We start from the raw sequence: 6,827 nt of genomic DNA, 5'->3' as shown, positions 1-6,827 counted from the left end.
CTCCACTACGGAGGTCGGTGAGAATTTCAGAATATTTTCTAAGTGCGAGCGTGGGCTGCCGCACAAGCTGCCCGAATTGCGACGGTTCTCCTTTCGGATCCGAATCGCGATAATTCGGCCTCTCCACCACGGAAGTCGGTGGGAATTTCAGAATATTTTCTAAGTGCCAACGGCTCTTGCGCCGTAAAGTGTCCGCTTTGCCTGGTTCCCTCGGTCGGCCACAAATGGCGAAAAATCAGCCTCTCCTTCTGGAGCTCGCGCCAACTTTGGCGAATATTTTCTAAGTGCCAACGGCTCTTGCGCCGTAAAGTGTCCGCTTTGCCTGGTTCCCTCGGTCGGCCACAAATGGCGAAAAATCAGCCTCTCCTTCTGGAGCTCGCGCCAACTTTGGCGAATATTTTCTAAGTGCCAACGGCTCTTGCGCCGTAATGTGTCCGCTTTGCCTGGTTCCCTCGGTCGGCCACAAATGGCGAAAAATCAGCCTCTCCTTCTGGAGCTCGCGCCAACTTTGGCGAATATTTTCTAAGTGCCAACGGCTCTTGCGCCGTAAAGTGTCCGCATTGTCTGGTTCCCTCGGTCGGCCACAAATGGCGAAAAATCAGCCTCTCCTTCTGGAGCTCGCGCCAACTTTGGCGAATATTTTCTAAGTGCCAACGGCTCTTGCGCCGTAAAGTGTCCGCTTTGCCTGGTTCCCTATGTCGGCCACAAATGGCGAAAAAATCAGCCTCTTCTTCTGGAGCTCGCGCCAACTTTGGCGAATATTTTCTAAGTGCCAACGGCTCTTGCGCCGTAAAGTGTCCGCTTTGCCTGGTTCCCTCGGTCGGCCACAAATGGCGAAAAATCAGCCTCTCCTTCTGGAGCTCGCGCCAACTTTGGCGAATATTTTCTAAGTGCCAACGGCTCTTGCGCCGTAAAGTGTCCGCTTTGCCTGGTTCCCTCGGTCGGCCACAAATGGCGAAAAATCAGCCTCTCCTTCTGGAGCTCGCGCCAACTTTGGCGAATATTTTCTAAGTGCCAACGGCTCTTGCGCCGTAAAGTGTCCGCTTTGCCTGGTTCCCTCGGTCGGCCACAAATAGCGAAAAAAATCAGCCTCTCCTTCTGGAGCTCGCGCCAACTTTGGCGAATATTTTCTAAGTGCCAACGGCTCTTGCGCCGTAAAGTGTCCGCTTTGCCTGGTTCCCTCGGTCGGCCACAAATAGCGAAAAAAATCAGCCTCTCCTTCTGGAGCTCGCGCCAACTTTGGCGAATATTTTCTAAGTGCCAACGGCTCTTGCGCCGTAATGTGTCCGCTTTGTCTGGTTCCCTCGGTCGGCCACGAACGGCGAAAAATCAGCCTCTCCTTCTGGAGCTCGCGCCAACTTTGGCGAATATTTTCTAAGTGCCAACGGCTCTTGCGCCGTAAAGTGTCCGCATTGTCTGGTTCCCTCGGTCGGCCACAAATGGCGAAAAATCAGCCTCTCCTTCTGGAGCTCGCGCCAACTTTGGCAAATATTTTCTAAGTGCCAACGGCTCTTGCGCCGTAAAGTGTCCGCATTGTCTGGTTCCCTCGGTCGGCCACAAATGGCGAAAAATCAGCCTCTCCTTCTGGAGCTCGCGCCAACTTTGGCGAATATTTTCTAAGTGCCAACGGCTCTTGCGCCGTAAAGTGTCCGCTTTGCCTGGTTCCCTCGGTCGGCCACAAATGGCGAAAAATCAGCCTCTCCTTCTGGAGCTCGCGCCAACTTTGGCGAATATTTTCTAAGTGCCAACGGCTCTTGCGCCGTAAAGTGTCCGCTTTGCCTGGTTCCCTCGGTCGGCCACAAATGGCGAAAAATCAGCCTCTCCTTCTGGAGCTCGCGCCAACTTTGGCGAATATTTTCTAAGTGCCAACGGCTCTTGCGCCGTAAAGTGTCCGCTTTGCCTGGTTCCCTCGGTCGGCCACAAATGGCGAAAAATCAGCCTCTCCTTCTGGAGCTCGCGCCAACTTTGGCGAATATTTTCTAAGTGCCAACGGCTCTTGCGCCGTAAAGTGTCCGCTTTGCCTGGTTCCCTCGGTCGGCCACAAATGGCGAAAAATCAGCCTCTCCTTCTGGAGCTCGCGCCAACTTTGGCGAATATTTTCTAAGTGCCAACGGCTCTTGCGCCGTAAAGTGTCCGCTTTGCCTGGTTCCCTCGGTCGGCCACAAATGGCGAAAAATCAGCCTCTCCTTCTGGAGCTCGCGCCAACTTTGGCGAATATTTTCTAAGTGCCAACGGCTCTTGCGCCGTAAAGTGTCCGCTTTGCCTGGTTCCCTCGGTCGGCCACGAACGGCGAAAAATCAGCCTCTCCTTCTGGAGCTCGCGCCAACTTTGGCGAATATTTTCTAAGTGCCAACGGCTCTTGCGCCGTAATGTGTCCGCTTTGTCTGGTTCCCTCGGTCGGCCACGAACGGCGAAAAATCAGCCTCTCCTTCTGGAGCTCGCGCCAACTTTGGCGAATATTTTCTAAGTGCCAACGGCTCTTGCGCCGTAATGTGTCCGCTTTGTCTGGTTCCCTCGGTCGGCCACGAACGGCGAAAAATCAGCCTCTCCTTCTGGAGCTCGCGCCAACTTTGGCGAATATTTTCTAAGTGCCAACGGCTCTTGCGCCGTAATGTGTCCGCTTTGTCTGGTTCCCTCGGTTGGCCACGAACGGCGAAAAATCAGCCTCTCCTTCTGGAGCTCGCGCCAACTTTGGCGAATATTTTCTAAGTGCCAACGGCTCTTGCGCCGTAATGTGTCCGCTTTGTCTGGTTCCCTCGGTCGGCCACGAACGGCGAAAAATCAGCCTCTCCTTCTGGAGCTCGCGCCAACTTTGGCGAATATTTTCTAAGTGCCAACGGCTCTTGCGCCGTAAAGTGTCCGCTTTGCCTGGTTCCCTATGTCGGCCACAAATGGCGAAAAAATCAGCCTCTTCTTCTGGAGCTCGCGCCAACTTTGGCGAATATTTTCTAAGTGCCAACGGCTCTTGCGCCGTAAAGTGTCCGCTTTGCCTGGTTCCCTCGGTCGGCCACAAATGGCGAAAAATCAGCCTCTCCTTCTGGAGCTCGCGCCAACTTTGGCGAATATTTTCTAAGTGCCAACGGCTCTTGCGCCGTAAAGTGTCCGCTTTGCCTGGTTCCCTCGGTCGGCCACAAATGGCGAAAAATCAGCCTCTCCTTCTGGAGCTCGCGCCAACTTTGGCGAATATTTTCTAAGTGCCAACGGCTCTTGCGCCGTAAAGTGTCCGCTTTGCCTGGTTCCCTCGGTCGGCCACAAATAGCGAAAAAAATCAGCCTCTCCTTCTGGAGCTCGCGCCAACTTTGGCGAATATTTTCTAAGTGCCAACGGCTCTTGCGCCGTAATGTGTCCGCTTTGTCTGGTTCCCTCGGTCGGCCACGAACGGCGAAAAATCAGCCTCTCCTTCTGGAGCTCGCGCCAACTTTGGCGAATATTTTCTAAGTGCCAACGGCTCTTGCGCCGTAAAGTGTCCGCTTTGCCTGGTTCCCTATGTCGGCCACAAATGGCGAACAAATCAGCCACTTCTTCTGGAGCTCGCGCCAACTTTGGCGAATATTTTCTAAGTGCCAACGGCTCTTGCGCCGTAATGTGTCCGCTTTGCCTGGTTCCCTCGGTCGGCCACGAACGGCGAAAAATCAGCCTCTCCTTCTGGAGCTCGCGCAAGTGCCAACGGCTCTTGCGCCGTAAAGTGTCCGCATTGTCTGGTTCCCTCGGTCGGCCACAAATGGCGAAAAATCAGCCTCTCCTTCTGGAGCTCGCGCCAACTTTGGCGAATATTTTCTAAGTGCCAACGGCTCTTGCGCCGTAATGTGTCCGCTTTGTCTGGTTCCCTCGGTCGGCCGCAAATAGCGAAAAAAACAGCCTCTCCTTCTGGAGCTCGCTCAAGTGCCAACGGCTCTTGCGCCGTAAAGTGTCCGCTTTGCCTGGTTCCCTCGGTCGGCCGCACATAGCGAAAAATCAGCCTCTCCTTCTGGAGCTCGCGCCAACTTTGGCGAATATTTTCTAAGTGCCAACGGCTCTTGCGCCGTAATGTGTCCGCTTTGTCTGGTTCCCTCGGTCGGCCGCACATAGCGAAAAACCAGCCTCTCCTTCTGGAGCTCGCGCAAGTGCCAACGGCTCTTGCGCCGTAAAGTGTCCGCTTTGCCTGGTTCCCTCGGTCGGCCACAAATGGCGAAAAATCAGCCTCTCCTTCTGGAGCTCGCGCCAACTTTGGCGAATATTTTCTAAGTGCCAACGGCTCTTGCGCCGTAATGTGTCCGCTTTGTCTGGTTCCCTCGGTCGGCCGCACATAGCGAAAAACCAGCCTCTCCTTCTGGAGCTCGCGCAAGTGCCAACGGCTCTTGCGCCGTCAAGTGTCCGCTTTGCCCGGTTCCCTCGGTCGGCCACAAATGGCGAAAAATCAGCCTCTCCTTCTGGAGCTCGCGCCAACTTTGGCGAATATTTTCTAAGTGCCAACGGCTCTTGCGCCGTAATGTGTCCGCTTTGTCTGGTTCCCTCGGTCGGCCGCACATAGTGAAAAACCAGCCTCTCCTTCTGGAGCTCGCGCAAGTGCCAACGGCTCTTGCGCCGTCAAGTGTCCGCTTTGCCCGGTTCCCTCGGTCGGCCACAAATGGCGAAAAATCAGCCTCTCCTTCTGGAGCTCGCGCCAACTTTGGCGAATATTTTCTAAGTGCCAACGGCTCTTGCGCCGTAATGTGTCCGCTTTGTCTGGTTCCCTCGGTCGGCCGCACATAGCGAAAAATCAGCCTCTCCTTCTGGAGCTCGCGCCAACTTTGGCGAATATTTTCTAAGTGCCAACGGCTCTTGCGCCGTAATGTGTCCGCTTTGTCTGGTTCCCTCGGTCGGCCGCACATAGCGAAAAATCAGCCTCTCCTTCTGGAGCTCGCGCCAACTTTGGCGAATATTTTCTAAGTGCCAACGGCTCTTGCGCAGTAATGTGTCCGCTTTGTCTGGTTCCCTCGGTCGGCCGCAAATGGCGAAAAACCAGCCTCTCCTTCTGGAGCTCGCGCCAACTTTGCCGAATATTTTCTAAGTGCCAACGGCTCTTGCGCAGTAATGTGTCCGCTTTGTCTGGTTCCCTCGGTCGGCCACAAATAGCGAAAAATCGGCCTCTCCTTCTGGAGCTCGCGCCAACTTTAGCGAAAATTTTCTAAGTGCCAACGGCTCTTTCGCCGTAATGTGTCCGCTCCGCGCTGGTTCCCCGGTCGGCCGCAAATAGCGCAAAATCAGCCTCTCGCCCTTCAGGTACCAGGCGTTGGGGTACCAGGGGTAAGTGCAGTACCAGCTTTGGTCTGTTGGTGCGCCAGAGTACGATGAGTTGGTCCCCCTAGTCACTGTACTCATTACCTTTACCCCCAAATCGCAAAATATAGTCAGAACGAGTGTGGGGAACACAAGTTTTGGCCCCGAGAACCAGGCGGCTGGTGTCTCTAGCGATGTGTTCCCCCCCAAAAAGTGTTCACATGCTCGGACAGCGAACCTAGGAGCTACCGCAAAGCACTCTGGAAGTGCAAGAGCGAAAAACTTTCTAAGTACAAAAACTCTCGAAAATTTTCAAAGTGTCACAGTGCTCGAAAATTTTCAAAGTGCTACATGCTTTCCATCCAAGGAAGGAATAGTGGAGGACCGGCCGCCTCCTTAAACACAAGCCGGCGGAACGACGGGGAGGACCGGCCGCCTCCTTAAACACAGGCCGGTGGAACGTTTGGCAGAATTCTTCTCGTGGAGGACCGGAGGAAGGAATAGTGGAGGACCGGCCGCCTCCTTAAACACAAGCCGGCGGAACGACGGGGAGGACCGGCCGCCTCCTTAAACACAGGCCGGTGGGAACGTTTGGCAGAATTCTTCTCGTGGAGGACCGGCCGCCTCCTTAAACACAGGCCGGTGGGAACGGTTGGCAGAATTGCGTGACGGCCGCCTGCTCCCGGCGTCCGCATGTGAACGAACACCCCCTCCCGGGGACGGCCGTCTGCTCCCGACCGCCGTCCTTCACCCCCTCACCTTCCGGACCCCCGTCTGCTCCCGGCGGGCCTCCGAGTACCCCCACCTTCTCCCGAACTGACCGACAGGCAATGAGACCCGCCTTGGTAGGGCCCCCACCGGCCCCGGCTCGCGCCGGCGTTGGGTGGACGGTTCCTCCCCACTTGCGGGTCGCTCTCCGTGGAGGACCGGTCGCCTCACTAAACATAGGCCGGGCGAAAATCTGCGAATGTTTTACATCCAAGAAAGGAAGGAGAGAACCGGCCGCCTCCTTAAACACAGGCCGGGCAGAAAATCTGCGAATGTTATCCATCCAAGGAGGGGGAGGACCGGCCGCCTCACTAAACATAGGCCGGGCGAAAATCTGCGAATGTTATACATCCAAGAAAGGAAGGAGGGAACCGGCCGCCTCCTTAAACACAGGCCGGGCGAAAATCTGCGAATCTTATCCATCCAAGGACGGAGGACCGGCCGCCTCACTAAACATAGGCCGGGCGAAAATCTGCGAATGTTATACATCCAAGAAAGGAAGGAAGGAGGGAACCGGCCGCCTCCTTAAACACAGGCCGGGCGAAAATCTACGAATCTTATCCATCCAAGGACGGAGGACCGGCCGCCTCCTTAAACACAGGCCGGTGGGAACGGTTGGCAGAATTGCGTGACGGCCGCCTGCTCCCGGCGTCCGCACGTGAACGAACACCCCCCTCCCGGGGACGGCCGTCTGCTCCCGGCCGCCGTCCTTCACCCCCCTCAGCTTCCGGACCCCCGTCTGCTCCCGGCGGGCCTCCGAGTACCCTCCCCTTCTCCCGAACTGACCGACTGGCACTCATGACCCGCCTTGGTAGGGCCCC

The sequence above is a fragment of the Syngnathus typhle genome, linkage group LG6 (assembly GCF_033458585.1).
Source record: "Syngnathus typhle isolate RoL2023-S1 ecotype Sweden linkage group LG6, RoL_Styp_1.0, whole genome shotgun sequence".
Lineage (NCBI taxonomy): Eukaryota > Metazoa > Chordata > Actinopteri > Syngnathiformes > Syngnathidae > Syngnathus > Syngnathus typhle.
Note: the sequence above shows the minus strand (reverse complement) of the source record.